At 53.0% G+C, this 12,081-nt stretch overlaps 2 protein-coding genes across 2 annotated transcripts in view; one reads left to right on the forward strand and one right to left on the reverse strand.

Annotated features, from left to right (window-relative positions):
* Positions 1–10,559, reverse strand: part of POU2F2 (POU class 2 homeobox 2) — an 89,971-nt gene extending 79,412 nt beyond the window's left edge. The window contains exon 1 of the mRNA XM_054540524.2: positions 10,464–10,559. The gene's annotated coding sequence lies outside the window, so the exon portion shown is untranslated. The remainder of the gene's footprint in view (positions 1–10,463) is intronic.
* The window catches only part of LOC103888610 (CEA cell adhesion molecule 6), a 913,736-nt gene that overhangs the window by 417,103 nt on the left and 484,552 nt on the right, over positions 1–12,081 (forward strand). The window lies entirely within an intron of this gene.

Here is a 12,081-nt window from a genome sequence, read left to right on the forward strand (position 1 = left end):
CATCAGAGTGTATGCTGGAGGTGAAGGAGGGGAAGGGCAGCAGTGTGTGTCGGGGGGTGAGCAGATCTGACAATGGGAGTAAGGAGGAGTTGGTTGGAGTGAGGGGAGGGTCGTGAGGGAGATGAGGGTGCAGGATGGGAGCATACAGGCCCAGGATGATGATGGTTTTGGAGTCTGGCTGCTCTGAGGCTCAGGTACGAGGTGGACTCACTTGCCAGTGTACCCCTCCAGCACTGGTAAGTGCAGCCCCCTGAAGGGGAGCTCTGCCACCCTTGTCTGACACAGCAGACGTCTACCTGCACCATTGTATTGGGCAAGCAGGTGATATATTGGGCAAGTAGGTGACAGGGGATCCAGCTTCAGTTCGTTTGACAAAACATTCAATGAGCACTTATCGTGTTCTGGGCACTGTGCTACACACTAGGGATACAACTATGAACAACACAAAGTCCCTGCCATCGTGGAATCCACCTTCTAGTGGAGGAAGAGATATGATATACAAGAAAATATATTTAAGACCTAAGAAGGAAAATAAAGCAGGGAGAAAGTGGCTTACAAGATGCTGCTATTGGCCAGGCGCAGTGGCTCATGCCTGTAATCCCAGCACTTTGGGAGGCCGTGGCGGGCAGATCACCTGAAGTCAGGAGTTTGAGACCAACCTGGCCAACATTATGAAACCTTGTCTCTACAAAAATACAAAAATTAGGTGGGCGTGGTGGTGAGCGCCTGTAGTCCCAGCTACTCAAGAGGCTGAGGCACGAGAATCGCTTGAACCTGGGAGGCAGAGGTTGTAGTGGGCTGAGATCGCACCACTGCACTCCAGCCTGGGCAACAGAGCAAGACTCTGTCCCCCGAACTCCAAAAAAAAAAAAAGCTGCTATTTTAAACATAAAGGAAAAGCCTATTAGAGAAGGTAGATTTTAAGAGCTTTCCTGGCAAAGGAAACAGCAAGTGCAAAGGCCCTGGGTCAGGAACAAGGTTTAAGGAACAGAAAGAAGGCCAGAATGCTTGAGCTTCCAGAGCCAGGAGGGGAGGGAGTAAAAGCTGAATAGACAGACAGGCGCTAGCTCATGCAGGGTTTGCAAGCCAAGAAAGATGTTCTAAGTGTGATGGGAGAAATGACAGGCTCTCTCTGTGGCAGGTGAGGGTTGGTGTCACCCTCACAAAACCAGGCTCCCACCCTCACAAAACCAGGCTCCATCCTCACCCATTGCCCATATTGCCTATGGGGCCTTCTGACCCATTCATTCTCCAAGAACAAGCCCAAGAAGCCCTCAGTAAGCCCTCGGAGTCCCTTGACAGGGCTTTGTCAGGGTCAACCTCCCCAGACTGAGGACTACTCTAGAACATGGAAAGATCTGCCTCATCTGGGTGACTGGGCATGCAGCACAGGCCTGGCCACAGGAGGCTCAGAAATCAATAGAACATCAGTAGAAAGTAAGGGGGATTATAGCTCCTGACCCCCATTCCCTAGCAAATCTCCATTTGGGGGCAAGTCATACCAGTGGCCAAGATATGGGGCTGGGAGCAAGGGGAAGGTAGTTCTGTACCACCTCCCTCACCAGGCCTTGACCAGGGTTCCCAGATTGGACAGGTAGAGCAGAAGTCCTTGTGACTGGTGGCCTGCTCACTGGATCCCTTCCTCCCGGGGCTACCCATCCTGTCCCACCCCCACACGAGGCTCAGTGAGATCAGACTTTGTACCTGGCTCACATGCCCTGTCTAGTCCCTTCTCAAAACTGTTTTGTGGTTATGTGGTGCGCCCTGAATAAATCCCAAGCCTCACGGTGCTTCCCAGTCACGTAAAGTCTCCTCTCAGTCCTCCTGAAGGTCCCGTGACCCTGGGCCTCACATGATTGCTGGGAACAGTCTAGGCTTGTTCACATGTCCATGCCCTTGCCCAGGCAAGCACCTCCATTTAGACAGTCTTCTGCCTTCCTTCTTCTCTGCACCTTATCACCCTCTCCACGTCTCCTCCTTGGTGAATCCTCCTGGGCTCCCCACTCAGCACTGCCCCAGAATGCTTTGTGCACCTCATCCAGAGCCCAGAATCTGGGCCCCAGGTGAAAGGATCCCATTTCCCACCTAGGGACATGCCAGAGGAGTTTTCTAGAAGAAAAAGTGCGGCATAGTGGGGTAAGGGTAGGGGCATCTGAGTGCTGCATTATTTATGCCTGTGTGGCCTCTGTGAGTTTCAGGAGGGATATGTGTACACATTTAGAATCTGTGTGTTGTGCCTGATGTCAAGCTTAAATGTCACTTCCTCAGAGATGTTACACCTAGCCCATCAATCTAAACCAGGTTCTTCCGTGATGCTCTCCTATAGCCCCTTTTTCCTCTCCTTACCAGATGTATTTATAACTAACTATACATTGAGGTCTGATCAGTGCCAGTCCTGTTGGCTTCGAGCTCTTAGAGAGCAAGGCCCAGGTCTGTCTTGTAAACCATTGTTTCCTCAGCTTCTAAGAGAGGGTCTGACTCCTATAGAGGCACAATACCTATGTGATGAGTTAATTAATTCCATTCATATTTTCACACTTGAATATCTACCTATTTTTTTCGCTTTAAGGGGATAAGGCTAGCCTGGGGGGTGTTTTTGTGCTATAACTCAGGGCATGGCCCTTTCGGTCACTACATGTGGCCTCCCTGTGGGATTTCTGAACGTGGCCTGTGTGCACCCACAGGCATATAGGCTGGGATGCTGCCATGTTTTAGTATTTCTATTCGTACATTTTCTATTGAAAAACAAATTTCCACACAAGGAGCACCCTGGTGTTTTGGTGTCTGTCTTGCCCTGAGAGGTCTCAGCACCTACGTGCCTGCACAGACATCTGGGTTTTCATACCTGTGTCTGAGTATGTGTTTATCCCTGTTTCCAAACCTGGTGTGTCCATTTTGGCATCTCTGTGGATAAATATACAAATGTCTATGTGCATCTGCAGGGTTTAGCATCTACGAATTTTCTTAGGGAATCTCTGACCAAAAGTATGGGTACCTGGCTCCCAGGACCCAAGGGTGCACATGGCTACCATGTGTTTCAGAATCTGTGTATGTCTCTTGCAGGATCATTGCATGTGTCTGCATGCTTATGTATTTCAGTATTTGCCTTGTGCATCTGTTCAAGACTTATGTGGCCTCTCTAGTTTGGTGAGTGAGTGCGTGTGTATGTGTGTGTGTGTGTCAGGGGTGATACAAACACATGTGCGTGTGTACCTGTGTGTCTTTCTTCCCCTAGCTGCTGCTGCCTTCCCAGTCTGGATGAGTACCTTTTCTCTATCTCTCTCTCTCTCACACACACACCCTTGCTCATATGTGCCTTGCAGATGGGGAGGGGGCCGGGGTGTCAGCGAGCTCCTGTGTCACAAGGTTAATTTCTCCACAGCCAGGCAGGCTGGGCCCTGAGGGGAGTGGTGGGGGAGGGGCTGGTCCCCACAGCCCCTCTGATAAATATGTATTTGGGGCTGCTGTGCTCAAAGGTCATGGGGGGAAAAGGAGGAGGAGGGGTGGTCTGCACTGTGCCGTGCTGCTGGGTCCCAGCCAGGCTCAGCATGGGTTGTGTGACCCCCTCCAGAGGTCTGATGATATTCAGGGAGATGCCCCCCCTCATCCTGCTCTGGCCCACTCCACCCACATCCATGCTCAGAGGGAGATGCTGCTGTGGACACACAGATATTCAAACTCTGAAATAGGCAAGCGCACAAGCCCACACCCGCCGACACCTAGACAGAGGCTCAAACAGATGCACAAAGACGGCCTCATGGGCCACTAGATGCATGGAAGGCTCAGAGTGCAGAGCCAGACCCATCGCTTCTTCCCCACCCCAACCTTCAACCCAACGCCAAAAAAAAATGCTCAAGAGCACATAGCGTCTCACAGTAAGAAAGGTTTCTACACATTCAATAGACGCAAACACACACACGGACCCAAAAATGCACAGAGTCCAACAAGAAAGGTCCCTGAACACTTTGTGGGTGGGCATGTACACATAGACGCACAAGCAAACACACACACAAAGGCACATACATAGATGCACACCAAGAGTCCCAAAGACACAAAGTTCTACGAAGGTAGGCACATGCTGACAACTGCAGATAAATGTATGAACTCACATGCACACAAACATGCACACATACAAAGACCCCAAGACACACACGGCAGGCAGGATGCACGGTGGAGCCAGGCTGGGAAACCCACCCTGCTGCAACAGAGCCCGATCTGGCCCTTTCCCCGCTGAGGCGAGAATGGCTGCCTGGTCTCTGGTCATGGGCCCCCCAGCCAGCTTCAGCCAAATGCGCCATCATTTGTCCAGCTCTGAGTCACATCAATTGTCGAGCCTCCCCTCCTCGCTGACCAGCCATCTCGGCCATCAGCGGCCTCAGCCATTAGTCGGCTCCTGCCTCTGGCCTGCATTTGCTGAATCTCCCTTACCTGGCAGAACCGTCCGGACCAATGGAACACTTTTGGGGTCGGCCTGACCTTTTCCTCAAGGGATTCCGAAGTACCCTGTTGTATGACCCTCGGCCCATGCCTCAGGGCGACCCTCCCCTCAGCACACTGCTCAGGCTGTCATTCTTCAGTGACCGCTGGCCACAGTGGTTCTGGTGGATGGTGAGGCTGTGTGTTTGAGTATGTGTGGAAGTCCGCTTGTAGGTATATGTGTATGGGTGGTGGGATGGCTATAGCTGTGCTTTAAGTCAAAACGAGTGTGTGTGTATGCGTGTGTGTCTGTGTCTGTGTGTGAATAAGGGGATAGGAAGTCAGCAGCTGTGCTTAAAGTCAGAGTGCCTGAGTATATGATTGTACATATGGGGAGATGGAAGGTCAGGGGCTGCGCTTCGTGTGTGTGCACTTTAATGCAGGAGTGACTTGGTGTATTGGCCCGGGCTTGGCGTGGGAGGCCATGAGGGGCCGTGTCTGTTTTGGGCATGGGGGGCAGTGCAGTACACACGTCTGTTTCTCAAGCAGTTGTGAGCAAGTGGAATGTGCCTCTCTCAGACTCTGTTGCTTGTGTTTGTGAAAGTGACAGATGCTGCCTCCCTGGCCTCACTGCGGCGGATTAAGTCTGTGAATGCCACATGAGTCTGCACCCCGGGTGGGGGAGGGTCCCCAGTCTGCTCTTATACTTGCGTGTGTGGGCCACAGCCCTGTACATTATAGGATCCTGAGAGTGTGGACTAAAGTAGCTCCCCAACCTTGTTGGTTTCTGTGAGGGAGACCCTGAATCGATGCCAGAATAAAGGTCCTTGCGTGTGTGTGCACAAGCACACTCATGCTCATAGACAAGTCCGTATTGTCCAAAGTACGTTGTCACGAGATGCACATGTATATGTGTATGTGTGTGTGATTGCAGGCATGATAGCTCCCCGCTGCCAGCCAGATCAAGTTCCAACTTCTCAGAGCAGCAGCTGAGCCTCCACAGACAGGGCCTTGCAACATTGTGCCAACCTCTACTCTTAGACTACACCTCCAACCTGGGCTGCTTTCTCCTCACTTCCCTCTGCCATCTTTATGCCCTCCCACCAGCCTGCTTTTCTCAGTGTCTGGGCATCCTCAAAGACTCACCTCCCTGTCTAAACCCACACCATCCTCATTCCCCAGATTCCTAATGACCTGGAAACTCCCTTTGTGCTCACAGTCCAGGCGCCCAGAATCCTGTCTAAGGCTGGGATTGGTTCTGCTTCAGAGTCTAGGCCTGTGTTGGCCCATGGTCAGTGCCTAGCGATCATTTTCAGATTAAGGAGTGATCATACCACCGTTGCCCGATTACCTCAGGGAACTCACTGGACTTTATTTGTTCAGTGATTCACACCACTCAATAAATACCTATTGAATGCAGGGACCTTGTATGTGGAGCCACCACCTTCAGCCTCCTTCCAAATGCGTCAGAGCTGGGAAAGCTGCCTGTCCCGAGGATCTAATGAAGTTGGGGTGGTGATTGAGTGAGGGAAAATGCACCTGCCTCCCAAGGCCACCATGTGGATTTGAAAAGGTGACACAGGGCTCACCAAAAGGGGTAGGGGGGACCATAAGCTTATGCAAACCCCTGTCTTTGAACAGGCCCAGCCCCAAACCATCACTGACGGAACGAGCTCAGCCATGCTCATTTGCTGGCTCTCCCTTCAGGATATAAAGCGAGACCCAGGTCCTTAGAGCCCTCACTGAACCACATAAGGCATCCATCCACCCAACACGTCCTGGGAGACAGGTCTGTGGATGGACATCTCAGGGGGCAGGCAGGAAGTGGGGGAAGAGACAGAGCCAGTGAAAGGAAATGGCGCTGGGACAGCTAATGGGATAGGGCAGACCTATAAGGACAGACAAGGCTCGGTATGAGGAGGACCTTGGTTCTAGTGCCAGCATGGTTGCTGACAGGCTGAGCAAATGATGTGGGCCTCAGAATTCTCATCTGTGAGGGGGACACCATTGGGGCTACTGCGAGAGTGAGGTGGGTGTAAGGGACATCATTGTCATTATTATTATTAGATCAAAAGGTGTTGAGCCCAAGGGAAAAATGATGAGTGACATATATTTAGAAGGAGGAATAGACATCAGTCTGAGGAGGCCTTACACCCACTCTGTCTTCTAACAACTCTTCATACTTGGGTTTCTCAACCACCTCCATCCTGAAATATCTTGGAAATTAACCAGCACATGCCAGAGATGGAAACTTCTCCCTTGCCGTCTTCGATGTCCAAGTAGCCCCTGGTGTGGCCATCTGTCCCTGCTTCCCTCGTTGCAAGTCATGCCTCTACACATTATGATTATGCACCAGGGCTATGAAAAGCTCTACCCAGTGGGGTGCTAAGGTTGGGGACCTTGCTTGGCTGTCACATTGGTAGATGAAGAAGTTCTGGCCTATGGGCCCTGCATACAAGAAGGGAGTGTATATGAACCAGAATGGAGGTGGCCTGGAGTGGCCACTGACAGACTTGCTGGAAAAAAAAAAAAAAACCTGGCCAGCATGCTGTCTAGGATGCACAGGCTAACAACCTCTACACACACAGCATGGGTACAGGTGTGTGCGTACACACACACTGTGGCTGAGTTCTTTCCCTACTACAGCCCTGACACAGACACCTTCCATTTTCCCTGCAAAGACTAGCAGAGGGAAGTGAGCGCAACCAAGACCCCCAAAGATGACATTGCAACCTGCCACAGAGTTCACCAGCACAGCCTCAGGGAAATGGGGTCTGGACCTCTCCAACGGCAAGGATGGGCCTCTGTCCAGCACTACCCATAAATCAGGAAGTAGATGTGGAATCGCATTATCAGCAACTGGAGAGGCTGCCTATGGCCCTGATCGGCTTTACTCCTGGCCTGCCTGTCACCCCCTGACATGGGACGCTTTGTTACTACAGAAGGTCCAGGGAAGGTTTTCATGGGCTGATAAACTGCGGGGAGAGGGGATCTTTTCTTGTTTTGTTTTCTTGAACCCAGCTTCAAGGTTGCTGTGCAAGCATGCCGTCAAACTCAGCCATACGCCCGCGACCTCTGTGCACTCACACATCTCTCATCACTCTACCCAGACCCTGCTTCACAAACCCACCCTCCCTCTTACCCGGGACACACAGAGACCCCGAGCAATAATAATAATATCTCCATGCAGAAACGGTACTTTCACATATGTGACTTTTTTTGATGTGCACCCTTGTGTGCACACACTATGTTCAGACCTAGTACCCATACACAGAGCCTCCACTCCAAACACGCTGCACATACAAAGTGTCACGTGTCCACCGCTGAAGCCAGACTCGGCACACGGGCCTGCACACGCGTGGACGGCTTCCACGCACAGAGCCAAAGAGGGCCTCCTGAATGCACACATAGCGAGTGGTACATAAACATCAAGACGAGGGAGAGATCAGTACAAATACGCACTGACTCCCTTCTGCACATATGTCACCCATGATGGGGACCCCCAGTACCCGACCCCCCACTGAAAACGCATGTCACGATTCTACACCTTTGGCTCCTCATACTGCCAAGGCTTCCAGGCCCAGCACACATAGTTAGTCCTTCCTGACCACATCTCGCCACGCATGCAGGCCTTATACACACGCATGCTGCCATCATGGTCTGACTCTGTACATACCAGCTCCCCACTGCGCACTGACTCTGTACCTTCCCCTTATATCCTGGGGGGTGGAAGGACAAATCCACCTGACAAGATGGCAAGAGACTAAAAGCTACTGAGCAAAGCGGCTGATTGGGTCTTTCTCTAAATCCAGGACCTACTCCCCAACTCCACAGGCCCCAGGAAGGAGGCAGAAAGTGGGGAGTGGTCATCAGGCCAAAGGCTTTCCCTCAGGATCTTTTACCTGGACTCGAAAGCTGTAAGGACTCTCTCAGATGGACCTCCGCCCCAATTTCCTCCCGTTTTCACTTCCCGCTAGGTATCCATGTCATTTTCTTCTCTGTCCACACCCTTCTCAGTGGGGCTGAGTCCACAGCCATGAGCCCTCACTTAAGATCTTCCCCTCCCCCTCCCAGAGCCCCAGTGAGCATCCAGCAGGACTTCTCCAGGAGGCCACAAGGAAGTAGGGGGTGGCGCTAGAACCCAGGGGACAGACCCAAACCCGCACTCAGGGTAAAAAAGAGGGTAGAAATACATGAGGTTTCAGAACAGGGGTTAGGCTCTGGTAGGAAGTTGGGGATTCCTGCCTTTGCATGGAGCCCCTTTCCCTGGCACCCTGTTGAAGGCCAGAGCAGCAAGAGTGATGAATAAACGAAACTGAGGGAGGGGGTAGAAAGAGCTGGCAACAAGGGAAATGAGTGGCAGGAAGGGAAGAATAAAAGAAAGGGGGGATAGGGGGAAGGGAAAAAACGGGGAAAAAAGAAGGGAAGGAGGTGGAGATAAGGGAGGTAGAAAAAGAAAAACTAAGGGGTGGGGAGGAGGAGAAAGAGCTTTTATTGAGAGGAGGAAGAGACAGAGAAACTGGAAAACAGTGAGAAAGAAAAAATAGTAAAGGAGATGGAAATAAAGGAGCCGAGAAAGGACATGAAAAGGGAAAGAAAAGAGAGCAAAGAGGCAGCAGGCAGTCGAAGGGGTTCCCCAAGTTACAGACTTTGTCCAGAGAGCTGAGGGGTGCACCGCGGCTCCCCAACCTCACTCTGGGGCCCCGGAGCTCCGTTTTCCACCTCTCCTCCTGCCTGAGATGCCACCGCCTCTGAGTGCCCCATCCCGGCTGCTTTTTCCTATTTCTCACCGTTTCTGCTGTCCAAGGCACGCCGTTCCTTTCTCTCACCCCTCATTCCCACCCCCCAGCCCTTTCTCGTTCCCTATGCCCTCTTACCTCTCCCCCCCATGCACCCTGCTTGCTTCGGAGCTTCAGACAGCATCACCGACCAATATCCTCACCATCATCATACTAAACCGGCCCCCACACCCCCAGGAAAGGAGAGAGAGAGAAAAAAAAAAAAAACAGGCGGAACCGCCACCAGCCCTGACCCCCTCTCGCCTCATTTTCTCCACAGTCGCCCCTTCCTCAAATGCAGGGTCAAAATGGGGGTCCCGCCCAGCCCGGGGAGCCTCTCCGAAGCGCCGCAGCCAGCCGGGAGCAGATGCCACCTCGCCTGTCTTCTCTGTCCTCGCTCCTTTTTGTGTTCAGTGGCCCTGGTTGCGATGTGTTTTATTTTCATCGTCTTTTTATTGGTATTGTTTTTTTTTTCTCTTTCTTTTCTTTATTTTTTGGCCCAGGGGCAGCAGCGGCGAAGCGCCCACTGCCTGCCTCTTTCCTCAGCTCTGCGGCCGTCAGGCTCTTTCTCTAGTCTGCGCTCTTGACTCCCTCCTTTCTCCTCTGCCTCGGCTCTCGCTCCTCCGCTCCTCCGTCCTTTCAGCTCCGTCCTCAGCCGACTGCCCTCTCCTCTCTCGACTGCTTCCCTCTCCACGCCTCTCCTTTCCTCATCCTTCTTGCCCCTTCTCCCTTTTTCCTCTCCCTCTTCACCTCCTCTCCGTCCCCATTTCTTCCCATCCCTTCCCCCCGCCCCCACGTACACCTCTCCTTTGGTTCCCTCACTGCCATCGAGAGCAAGCTGACCACCCCCCCATCCCCAAATAATAAAAATACCCAGCCAGGGGGCAAAGCCCCGGCGCCGGGCGCCGAGAGGGAGGCGAGAGGGCCGGGGCCGCGGCGGCGGCTGGCAGCCAGAGCGCGGTGCGGAGTGAGCGGCGCCCGCCCGGCTCCCGCCCGGAGAGCTCTCTGCAATAGGCCGAGCCGGCTGCATTAAGCTTCTTGCAATCAATAAAGCGCGGGTCAGATTATGCAAAGCGCAGATATTAATATGCAAAGTTTTAAAGATTTTTAAATGGAAGGGCAAGCGCGGCGCGGGCGGGCGGGCGGGCAGGGGCTGCGAGGGGAGAGGGAAGAAGGGAGGGCAGGCGGGCGGGCGCGCAGGCGAGCTGGGGAGAGGAGGAGGCTGCCCGCCGCCCGCCCGCCCGGCTGCGCCGCGCCGCCTTGCCTTACCGCTGCTCCCATCGGTAGGCGCCGCTGTCTTCGCCATGCGCGTCAGCTGCACGGCTCCGAGGGGATGGCCGAGGAGGAGCCGCCGCCGCCAACGCTACCCCCGCTCCCGCTCCCGCTCCCGCGCCCGCTCGCTGCCTGCTGCTGGCGCTGCTCTGGCCGCTGCTCCTCGCCTGAGCTGCCGGCGCGAGCCCAGGCGCGCGCCATCCCCGGCTCCCACCTTGTCCCCATGGCAACCCCGGGCCCAAGGATGCTCAGAGAGAGAGCGCGAGCGAGAGAGCGAGGGGGGAGAGAGGGAGAGGGAGAGGGCGGGGAGCGCAGGGGACACGGAGGCAGGGAGAGGCCCGAGACCCACAGAGACACAGAGAGACACAGAGACGGAGAGATGCAGACATATGCAGAAACAGAGACACAGAGATAGAGGAGAGGGGTAGGAATAGAAGGGGACACCGAGACAAGGAGAATCCTTGAGACCGACAGAGACCCACAGAGATACTGAGAGACACAGAGACACACGGACACACAGTAAGAGACAGAGGGGTAAGGGCGAGGGGCAGGGAGCTGAGAGGGATTCAAAGGTATGGAGAGACGCTGAGGTCCAGAGACTAACAGAGATACTCAGAGACACAGAGCCACCCAGAGATAGAGACAGAAAAAAGAGAGAAGGGACAGGACAGGGAGCACAGAAGATGCAGAGGCAGAGAAAGACTCCTAGAGGCAGAGAGATGCTCAGAGACACGGAGAGACACAGAGACACACAGAAACAAATAGACACAGGGACACATAGAGAGAAAAGAGACAGAGAAGGGTGGGGAGCACAAGGGACTCAAAGGCAGGGAGAGGCCCTAAAAGCCAGAGACTCAAAGAGACACCCAGAGACAAAGAGGAAAAGGAGAAGAGAGAGGGCAGGAAGTATAGGGGACATGGAGGCAGAGAGATGTCCAGAGACACACAGAAATATAGAGACACAGGGACAGAGTGGGGGGAGAGGAGGGAGGAGGGAGCAGATGGGGACACAAAGGGGCACCAAGAACCACAGAGACACCCAGAGACAAAGAGATAAGAAGAGGTCCATGCAGAGAGAGAGATGCAGAGTCAGAAAGATAGCCACAGAGAATTAGACACACAGAGACAGGGAGATAGTGAAAAAATATATATGGGGAGAGAAAGAGACTAATTCACAAAGAGAGAGACACAGAAATAAGAGAGATAGATATGCACAAATCAGAGATAGGAGAAAGCTACATGCAAAGAGAGACAAATGAAGATGTAAGGCAGTGTTGCAGAGATACAGAGATAGGAAGACATAGAGACAGAGGCAGACACACACAGAGGTAAGAGAGATAGACCTGTGGAAACAGACAGAGATTAAGAAAGAGCCGTTGAAAGAGACAGAGAAACAGAGATGGAGAGATGCAAAGCCAGAAAGACAGACACTGACAGAGACCAAAAGATACAGAGACTGAGACCGAGACAGAGAAAAAGGCACACAGAGAGAGTCAAACAAGGAGACAGAGTCAAACAAGAAAGTGTAGACAGAAACACAGAGAAATATACATAGGGATTCTGAGAGAGAACCTAAGAAACAGAGACAGAAAGAAATGTGCAAAGAGAGAAACAG

Source organism: Pongo abelii, chromosome 20 (assembly GCF_028885655.2).
Source record: "Pongo abelii isolate AG06213 chromosome 20, NHGRI_mPonAbe1-v2.0_pri, whole genome shotgun sequence".
Classification (NCBI taxonomy): domain Eukaryota; kingdom Metazoa; phylum Chordata; class Mammalia; order Primates; family Hominidae; genus Pongo; species Pongo abelii.